This window comes from Capsicum annuum, chromosome 4 (assembly GCF_002878395.1).
Source record: "Capsicum annuum cultivar UCD-10X-F1 chromosome 4, UCD10Xv1.1, whole genome shotgun sequence".
Lineage (NCBI taxonomy): Eukaryota > Viridiplantae > Streptophyta > Magnoliopsida > Solanales > Solanaceae > Capsicum > Capsicum annuum.
The window spans coordinates 224,818,095-224,829,724 of record NC_061114.1 but is presented as its reverse complement, the minus strand read 5'-3'; the positions used below and the strand labels follow the sequence as shown (position 1 = coordinate 224,829,724).

General features: G+C 39.8%; 1 pseudogene; it reads right to left on the bottom strand.

Annotated features, from left to right (window-relative positions):
* Window positions 1–6,645: 6,645 nt before the first annotated feature.
* LOC124898097 lies at window positions 6,646–11,212 on the bottom strand (annotated as a pseudogene).
* Between the last annotated feature and the right edge of the window lie 418 nt (window positions 11,213–11,630).

Sequence of the window (11,630 nt, the reverse complement as noted above, 5' to 3'; positions counted from 1 at the left end):
CAATGATAGCTGAATTAAGTGAAGCGAATTTGCCCCCTATATAAACAAAGAAAATTTGTCAGTTAAAAACTTAGTGGTGGCTTGCAGATCTTGGCTTCTCAGGTATCCGCCCAGCATTCGTTCCTTTCATCTTTGTTCCAAATTGCTAACACTTGCCTTTTCTTGTCGCATCATTGACCCGGATCCAGATTGAGGGAAATGAATTCTGACTCAAACAATGGGTTTCCATTTTCCCATGCCCCTGAGGTGCACTCTTTTCCCAAATCTGAATGCTTTCACGGATCCAATAGTCTGTCGGTTGATAGACTTTCTTTGCTTCGTGTTGAATTACGATCATATTTCTTTCCTGTGCTGTTTCTTGGCTTTTCCTCATATAATTGGAAAGACTGGTAGTAAATTTTGAAATCCTTTCTCACTTGTTTTGACACGGACTTGACTTAAAGTGTAAAGAAATGATGGTGACTCTTATTTTGATAAATGACACAAAAAAAAGGCAAAAAACATGAATATGTAAATGAAAGAAAAGGGCAATGTCCCATATTCAAAAAGAAAACTTATCTGAATACGACAACCAACTCCAATGAGTATGACATGCATTTTGGATTGAGCTGCCTGATCTTCCTATCCAAACTCCCCATTTGTTGTTGAGTTCGTACCTTTTGCCGCTGAGCCACTTCTTCAAATCAATTGGACTCATACATCAGAGTCGATTGACAACATCTTAAAAGACTTTCGCCAACAAATCTCTTTCTCCTCACTTTTCACTTTTCTCTTGAACTCTCCATCGCCTTACGGTGCTCGTGAGGGTTTTCACCAATAAGAATCTCTCATTTTTATTTCTCTCCACTCACCATCGTCTTATGGTGCCTGCAAAGGTTTTCACCAATAAGACTCTCTCATTTTCATTTCTCTCAACTCACCATCGCCTTATGATGCCTGCAAAGGTTTTCACCAATAAGACTCTCTCATTTTTTATATTTCTTTCCTGATTTCTTATGTTGAGGGAGACAAACGGTACTTCACAATGTATCATCATGTCCATTGCACGCTTAGCCTTAACATTATCATAAATTGATCTGAAGAACTTTCTTTAGTTGTAACTTGGCTGTTGGTTAAGGTTAGAAAAGGTGGTAAGAGGCTCAAACGATACTTGAAGTGGGGTTGGGACTTACAACTTTTGGAATCGACTCAAGCAACACATTAACTCATGCCCCAGTTTTGTTGACTGGGTGAATTTTAAATCTTTATTTGGTTGGACCGAGCCCGAAATAGGGCAGCCTACGTATCTCACTCCCAAGAGAGGAGAATCAGGTCGGACGTAGTTCCATCAGCTTGTTCTTTGTTCTGATTTGATTTTTTTTTCGAACTCTTTCTTTTATTCTTATTTCCTGACATTTATCTTTGACTCTATTTTGATTCCAAAAGAGGGATATGAAAGAAAATTAAAACGAACCTCAAACGGGTAAACAAAGGATGACACAATGTTTGGATAGAAGAACAAAATGCCTTCATCATATCAATCTTAAAAAATGCAAGTACTAAACATGCAATAAAATCAACAAAGGATCAAATTTCATACATAATATCTTTTGACCGCATCAGCATTGATAGCCATTTCTGACATTTTGCCTTCAATATCTGTCAAATATAAGGCTCCATTGGGCAACACTTTCTTCACAACAAAGAGACCTTGCCAGTTAGGGGAGAACTTGCCTTTCGCTTCAACCTGGTGAGGAAGGATACGTCTCAATACCAACTGACCAACTTCAAAATTCCTGGGATGGACCTTTTTGTTATACGCTTGAGACATCCTCCTCTGATACAACTGGCCATGACACACAAACGTTAGCCTTTTTTCCTCAATCAAACTCAAATGTTCCAGTTAAGTTTTTACCCATTCGTCATCATCAATCTCTGCTTCTACAATGACTCGAAGAGCGAGAATTTCAACTTCTGTAGGAATGACTGCTTCTGTCCCATACACTAATAAATATGGAGTTGCCCCTGTTGAAGTGCGAACAATGGTGCGATAACCTAGTAATGCAAACGGTAACTTTTTATGCCACTGTCTAGACCCTTGTACCATTTTTGCAGTATCTTTTTTATATTCTTATTGGCGGCTTCTACAACACCATTGGCCTTTGGGCGATACGGAGTAGAATTTTGATGTGCGATCTTTAATTATTGACATATTTCTTGCATCAAATGACTATTGAGATTGACAACATTTTCTGTAATGATTATCTTAGGAATTTCAAATCTACAAATGATATTGGCATGAACAAAATCTACTACAGCCTTCTTTGTCACTGACTTGAAAGTTACTGCTTCTACCCACTTTGTGAAGTAGTCAATGGCTACCAAAATGAATCTATGTCCATTTGATGCCTTCGGCTCAATCGGTCCAATCACATCCATTCCCCAAGCCACGAATGGCCATGGAGCAGCCATTGCATGCAACTCAACAGGAGGAGAACGTATCAGATCACCGTGTACCTGACACTGATGACACTTTCGAACAAATTGAATAGAGTCTTTTTCCATAGTAAGCCAGTAATAACCTGCTCAAAGAATCTTCTTTGACAAGACATGACCATTTATATGCGACCCGCATACTCCAGAGTGTATTTCAACCATGATTTCCAAGGCTTCTTTTGTATCTACACACCTTAAAAGTCCCAGATCTGGGGTCCTCTTATACAAAATTCCCCCACTTAAGAAAAATCCACTAGCCAAACACCTAATAGTTCTCTTTTGATCGTTGGTGGCATATGTTGGGTATTTTCCTGTCTGAATGTACCGCTTGATATCCAAGAACCAAGGTTCTTCATCGAGCTCTTCTTCAACCACATTACAGTAAGCATGCTGATCACGACTCTGTATATGTACTGGATCGATGTAGGCTTTGTCAGGATGTTGGAGCATTGAAGACGGAGTGGCTAAAGCATCAGTAATTTCATTATGAATCCTTGGAATATGCCTAAATTTTACTAACACAAACCATTTACATAGCTCCTGCAAGCATTGTCGATACGGGATGAGCTTCAAATCTCGCGTCTCCCAATCGCCTTGCATTTGATAGACGAGCAAATCCGTATCTCCCAATGCCAATAATTCTCGAAATCCCATATCAACAGCTAACCTCAAACCAAGAATACAGGCTTTATATTCTGCCATATTGTTAGTACAGTAAAATTGAAGTTGTGCTGCTACCGAGAAATGTTGTCCCAATTCAGAGATAAGAACCGCACCTATTCCGATTCCTTTCATATTGACAGCTCTATAAAAAAATAACCTCCAACCTGGATCAGCATCTATGACGACTTCATCAACACACAACACTTTTTCGTCAGGAAAATATGTCTTTAATGGCTCGTACTCTTCATCGATTGGATTCTCAGCAAGATGATCTGCGAAGGCTTGGGCTTTCATGGCGGTTCGGGTCACATATATAATGTCAAACTCGGTAAGCAATATTTTCCACTTTGCCAATCGACCCATCGGCATAGGCTTTTGAAAGATATACTTCAAAGGATCCATGCGGGAGATAAGATAAGTAGTATAGGATGAGAGATAATGCTTCAACTTCTATGCTACCCAAGTTAGGGCACAACACGTCCTTTCAAGAAGAGTATACCTGGCCTCATAAGTGGTGAACTTCTTGCTAAGATAATAAATAGCCTGCTCCTTTTTGCCCGTGATATCATGTTGACCTAGGACACAACCGAAAGAATTGTCCATGACTGATAAATATAAGATCAAAGGCCTACCAGGCTCTGGGGGTACCAGCACGGGCGGATTTGACAAATATCTTTTGATTCGATCGAACGCTTCCTGACATTTTTCAGTCCATTTTACCGCAACACTCTTTTTCAGCAACTTGAATATGGGCTCACAAGTGGTTGTGAGTTGAGCAATAAATCTGCTTATGTAGTTCAGTCTACCAAGCAAACTCATCACCTCCGTTCTACTCGTGGGCGGGGGCAAATCCTGAATGGCTTTGATTTTCGAGGGATCCAATTTAATTCCCCGGCAACTGACTACAAACCCCAACAGCTTTCCAGATGGAACTCCAAATACATATTTGGCCGGGTTGAGTTTGAGATTATACCTGCGAAGCCTTTCAAAGAACTTTCTTAAATCTTTAACATGGTCGTCCTGACTTTTTGACTTAATAATCACATCATCCACGTAGACCTCAATCTCCTTATGCATCATATCATGAAACATAGTGGTCATGGCTCTCATATATGTTGCTCCAGCATTCTTCAAACCGAACGACATCACTCGATAACAATAAGTTCCCCATGGTGTGATAAAAGATGTCTTCTCCGCATCTTCATCATCCATAATGATCTGGTGATATCCGGCATAGTAATCCACAAAAGAGGCAACCTCGTGTTTGGCACAGTTGTCTAACAAAATGTGGATGTTGGGTAGTGGAAAATCATCTTTCGGACTTGCTCTATTCAAATCACGGTAATCAACACATACTCAAATTTTGCCATCTTTCTTTGGTACGGGGACAACATTAGATAACCACATGGGATAGCGAACAACTCGAATTACTTTGGCTTCAAGTTGTTTCATGATTTCCTCTTTAATTTTAATACTTACATCTGTTTTAAACTTTGTCAACTTCTGTTTGACAGGAGGGAACGCGAGATCAGTGGCAATTTGTGAGCCACTAATTCAGTACTTAAACCAGGCATATCATCATAAGACCATGCAAAAACATCCTTATAATCAATTAATGCTTGAATCATTCCCTCTTTTAGCCGTGGCAAAGCATGTACACTGATTTTAGTTTTCCTAACCTCTTCTTGATCCCCTAGATTTATTGGCTCAGTCTCATTCAAATTAGGATTCGGTTTGTCTTTAAACTGTTCCAACTCTTTGCTTATTTCTTCTAGTGCTTTTTCTTCATCATATTCCCCATCCTGCTTCATTACATCTTGATTAGTTTGGATTTTAAGATCAGGCTAAAAATTTTGCATGCATGTCATGTCATTAGAATCAGCATAAAGAGAACTGTGTAAGAAAAGAAAAACAAAATATATTAGACACAAAACAAAAGGGACATTGCATTTCATTAAATAAAAGATAGAAGGGTTTAAACACAGATGCTAACATAACATCGTACATATGGGATGAACTATACCATGCAGAGATGCTCCCAAACCCTTTCTTGGATCAAATCCATATTTCCAAAGTTCACTCACCATCATGATAGAAGCAGAAGACAATTGCGGTCTCGGTATAGCCTGCCATTCAAGGATACGATTCACTGGCACTATATTAAAAATTTGATAGAAAAATGTCTCCTCTACGTTATTTGCTTCAATAAGAGACAAGGTAGAATCTTCGTAGGCTGACAAATCTCCTTCACCATGACTAAATACTTCTTGCCTGTCATGCTCAAACTTAATCATTTGGTGCAGTGTTAATGCAACCGCCTTGGTCTTATGGATCCACGGCCTTCCCAACAACAGATTGTAAGAGGATTCTACATTCAATACTTGAAACTCTATGGTGAACTCAACAGGCCCTATGGTCAACATTAGTTCTATTTCGCTAATGGAATTTGATTTTGCACCATCGAAAGCCCTAACACATATGTTGTTGGGCCTGATCCTGTCAGCACCAATATTCAACTTTTGCAAAGTAGAAATAGGGAAAATATTTGCACCTGAACCTCCATCAATCATAACATGAGTGACGTAGAAATCTTCATACTTCACTGTAATGTAAAGGCCCCGATTATGCCCTGTACCTTCAACAGGCAATTCATCATCAGAAAAGCTGATCCGATTGACCTCAAAGATTTTTCCAACCATTTTCTCAAAATGGTTGATTATAATCTCCCTTGGAACATATGCTTCATTTAATACCTTCAGTAAAACATCACGATGCTCCTTGGAGTGCAACAACAATGATAAAAGGGAAATTTGAGCAGGGGTTTTCTTTAACTGATCTAATATTGAATACTCTGGAAATTTTATCTTTTTCAAAAATTCTTCGGCTTCTTCTTCAGTGATAGTCTTTTTGATAGATGACGGTCCACTCACCGTTGACTTAGACTTTCTTAAGCTTTCAGACACGAAACATCTTTCTAAGCTAGTCAAACCCCTACCTCATCTACATCTTTCACAAATTCTTTTCCATGATAGGTCATCACAGTCCGCCCATAATTCTAGGGAACTCTTTTCGTATCAACTATCAGAGGTTGGGTCACCGGTTTGAAGACAATAGGCGCTACCAGTGCTCCTTTCACCGTCAAGATGGGCTGACTCAGAGCTCCCACCACTGTTAACTTAGGTTTATCCAGACTTAAATCAACATACCTTCTGGCACCCTATACAGTGATCAAGGGTTTCTTTGTGCTTTCTTGGGCTTTATCTTCTCTCATTCCTTCCTGGCTAAATGACATTACTTTCAAAGATTCCGCTACATTCACCGATTTCTCCTCAATGGTCTGTATCTTGAAAATAGGCTTATAACCCCTCGAAGACTCTTTCCCGTCATATATCAATTCTAGCATATTGGCTTCATCATGGGTTGGCAGTGGATTCTGGTTTATGTTTGGACCCTCCGGGGCTTAGACCAGCATCTGATTTGTGTCAATTAAATCTTGGACAGCTCTCTTTAAATGCCAACATTTCTTGATATCGTGTCCTGGCATATCAGAACAGTACGCACATCTTAAAGAATAATTGAGATTCCTTGGCGGTGGATTTGAAAGCCTTCCTTGAATTGGGCTTAAAACCTTCAACTTTCTCAACCTATCAAACAAGCTAGAATATGACTCCCCAAGAGGTGTGAATTGATTTTTGACCGCCTTCTCCTTCTTATACTCTGGCCTAGGCTTAAAACTGGGTCTGGAGGGGTTTTGGTAATTTGGTGGAGCGAATGAGCAATTTTGTGGAGCTTGCATGCGCCATTGCAGGTAAGAAGGGTTTTGGGCATATGGCTGTGTGCTATATATTGGGTATAGGGGTGGTGGAATAGAATAGAAAGGATTTTGTGGAGGGTAGTAATGGTGGGGAGGAATATATGGAGCTTGGACGTAGACTTGGGCTTGGGATTGGGGATAGGGGCGAGGTTGTCTTTTGGGATAGGTATGGGTTCCAGCTACGATAGTCGCAACATCCTCTTTCTTTTTTTTACCTCCAAATGCGCCAGATCCACCTTGAATCGCTTGTATGATGGATTTTAATGCGGCAAACCTCATTATTCGGCCGGTCTTAATTTCGTCCTCTATCATCTCCCCCATTTTGAGGACTTCCATAAAAGACTTTCCCATTGCCGGAAGTAAATGTTGAAAATAGGTCTCATCCTGCGCGTCAATGAAAACTTCTACCAACTTACTTTCTTTCATTGGAGGCTTTACCCTGGCGGCCTGTTCACACCACCTTATCTCATATTCTCTAAAACATTCAGTGCTCTTTTTCTTCATGTTGACCAAGGATTTTTCATCCTGAATCAAGTAGATGTTGTACTAAAAATGTTGAACAAATTTAGAAGACAAATTATCCCAGCTGTTCAAATTATCCCAGCTGTTCTATTTATCGATATCTCGATCGATAAACCATTCTGAGGCTAGATCTGAAAGACTCTCGCCAAAGAAGGCCATGAGTAATTCTTCCTTTCCTCCTACAGTCCTCAACTGGTTGCAATAACGTTTTAAGTGTACCACGGGATCACCGTGTCCTGCATACTTCTCGAACTTGGGCATCTTAAAATCGGGGAGAAGATTGATGTCTGGAAACATATAAAGATCTTTATAGGAAACACTTCTATAATCTCTGATTCCTTGCAAATTCCTCATTGCCTGCTCTAAACTTTTCAATTTCCGGGCTATGATATCCTGTTCCTCTGCTGCGACAGGTTTCTCCGTATCAAATGGAAATGCAGGCGGCTGAGTGTACCCATATGGTTCATTCATTTGCAAAGTAGGCTCTGGGGCATAATACTGACTATTTGAAACCTTCAGTACTGGTTCACTGGCAGATCTAGGAAGCCTCATTGTGGGACGCATAACATATATGGGAGTTTCATGTGGTGGCGGAGCCACGAATACCAGTGTGATCGGTGGTGCTGGCTGAGCAGCTGGTCTTGATTGGGGAGCCGCCAAGGGTACACCAGAACTGCCAGGATAATAATGTCGCAGAGCCATTATAAAGCAATTTAGTATCAAATCATTTGAAAACACATGGGCGTAATGTAATAATTTTCTCAACAATAATGAAATGCAACTGAGCTAGGTGGAATACCTTACATAATTTACACCAACTGTCTAACCTTGGTTTCCACCGAGATTAGAGTATAAGTGAGGGAGAGACACACAAGATCACATAGCATGGTGTCTCGACCCAATGGTAGTGCCCAAGATCACTTAGCCCGGTCTCCTACCTATAGTCCCAATTTGGGAATGACATAAAGTCAAGTACACAAGATCACTTAGACTGGTACCAAATCTCTGTGTCGGCAAACACGTTTTCCAGCGATGAGCCCTTACACTCAAACGCCTTCTTCGAGCATCCACCTATCTTATGTAAAATTGATGCATTCAAATTTCATGTGATTCAATCACATATCATGTGCTGTAGGGTATCGTCATACCCAACTTTCAAGTCCTCAATATCACTTCCACATATGCATAATCATGTAAAAACCAAGGTGATCCATCATTTACAAGTGGTGAACAATATTTATTTCAAATTCATGCTCTTTTTTGTTGATCACAATATGATATGGGGTATCAAGACATTATCATGGAAATTTGAAAGCAATTTATCATTCATATTTATCAAACTTCCATGGAAAATCTCAAATCACATATGCATGGTTTCAACCATTGAAGTATATAGGCAAACAATTCCCATGACATAAATAAAAAATGAGTTAGAAATTATATTGAAAGCAAGTTATTAGTATTTGATTGAAAACCCCCATTTAAAAGAATGCATGTTCATAAAAACTACACCCATGAGACTTTAAGATAACCCCACGTACCTCTATTTTCAAAGATAATAGATGTTTCTTGACGCTTGCGGATTGGTGATTCCAAATATGTAATTATCTTTGAAAACCTATGGTCGAATCTTGAACTATTTGAGTTTTTATTTTGAAACCCTAAGGAGAATCCTTGAGCACTTTTGATGAATGAGGGTGTATTTGGGGTCCTTGGAACTGAATTTCATGTTTTAGGGCTAAGTAATGGTGGAAAAGGACCATTTTGCCCCAAAAACGGAGTGTTTAAGTCACTTGAATTCTTTACATAGGCGCCGCCCATCGCATTGCCTATGTTCACATAGGCGTCGCCTAGGCTATCGCCTATGTTTTCCAGTGGCCATGGGCGATTGGTTAGGCGATGCATATCACTTTGAGAGGCCATAACTTCTTGCTTAGGTGTCAGATTTTAGAAAATTTGGTATCGTTGGAAAGCTAACTCGAAGACCTATCATTTGACACATAGTAGGCTCCCTAATTCGACATATATAGAGAGTTATGGTTGATGGAAGCTAACACAATTTACAACGTCCACTAAAACTTAGTCGATCGAAATAGTTTCAACTCGTCCTTGAGTTTAAGGACCTCTATGGTCTAAATTCAAGTTTGAATGGATTCACATGCTACACAAATAAGAAACATGCCGTATTGGCATAGGATTTTATGGCTTCGGAATTTATCAACACATCGAAATCATGATCTATATTATAGCCCGAAATGCGGGGTGTTATATTATTCCCCCCTTAGGATCATTCGTCCTCGAATGATGATGCGGGACACAGACAGACACGATTTCAAGCATAATAATGGACTAGGAAAGATAAGATAGGAATACCTTTTGTCTCATCATCCATCGAAGCAAACAAATTGGGATATCTAATTAACATGTCATCTTCTGACTCCCAAGTTGCTTCTTCGACTTTCTGATTCCTCCACAGTACCTTTACAGAGGCTATCTCTTTGCTCCTCAGCTTTCGAACTTGGTGATCTAAAATTTCAATGGGGTCTTCTTCGTAAGACAAGGAGTCTATCACTTTGATACCCTCTACTAGCAATACCATAGAATGATATCCAATGCATTTCTTTAACATGGATACATGGAATACCGGATGAACGAAACCCAAACTTGCAGGCAATTCTAGTTCATATGCAACTTTACCAATCTTTTTTCAGAATCTGATATGGCCCTACATAGCGAGGGCTCAATTTACCCTCTTTTCCAAACTGCATAACTCCTTTCATAGGAGAAACCTTGAGAAACACCCAATCAGTAACTTCAAACTCTAGTTCTCTTCTCTGAACATTGGCATAAGACTTCTGACGACTCTGAGCAGTCTTGAGTCGTTCTCTAATGATCTTCACTTTCTCCATCGCCTGATGAACAAGATCAGGCCCATATAACTGAATCTCACCCACTTCATACCATCCTATCGGAGACCTACATCTCCTCACATACAAAGCCTAAAAAGGAGCCATCTTGATCCTGGCATGGTAACTATTATTGTAAGCGAATTCAACCAGTGGCAGGTGATCTACCCAACTACCTTTGAAATTAATGACACATGCCATCAACATATCTTCAAAAGTCTGAATGGTACGCTCAATTGCCCATCTGTCTGAGGGTGGAAAGCTGTGCTCAAATTCACTTGTGTACCTAAACCTTCTGAAAAGATCTCCAGAACTAAGATGAAAATTGCGTACCTATATCGGATATAATGGACACTGGTTCCCCATGCAATCGAACTATCTCCTCAATGTAAATCTTAGCATCATCCTCTCCTGAATAATTAGTCCTCACAGGTAAAAAGTAGGCTGACTTTGTCAACCGATCTACAATCACACATATAGAATCATGCCAATTTCGGGATCTCGGAAGTCCTTTAATGAAGTCCATGTTTATCATATCCCACTTCCATAAAGGCAGGGCTATCTCTTGGGAAGTACCACCTGGCCTCATGTGTTCTACCTTCACTTGTTGACAATTCAAACACTTGGACACAAAATCAGCTACATCACGTTTCATGTTATTCCACCAATACAAGGTTTTTAGATCATGGTACATATTAGTAGATCCTGGGTGAACAACATACCTCAAAGTGTGCGCCTTATTAAGGATTCTTTCCCGTAGCCCATCAACATTCAGAATGCACAACCTACCCTGAAATCTCAGAATACCATCACCACCAATTTCAAATGACATAACTTTTTGTTGACCCACATCTTTCTTGATTTGAATCAAGATGGGATCTTCAACCTACTTCTCCTTAACTTCAGCATAAAGGGATGACTTAGCTAACTCATGAACAATCACCCCTCCATCTTTGGAATCTAAGAGTCGCACTCTCAGATTTTCAAGGCAGTGAATATACTTCACCATCTCTTTCTTTCCTTCTTCTACATAAGAAAGGCTAACTATAGACAACCTGCTGAGGGCGTCGGCTACAATATTTTTCTTGCTCGGATGGTAATGCATACTCTTATCATAGTTTTTCAAAATCTCCATCCAACGCCTCTACCTGAGGTTCAATTCTTTCTATGAGAAAACATACTGCAAACTCTTATGGTCAGTATAAATATCCATATGCACTCCATAGAGATAGTGCCTCCATATTCTAAGT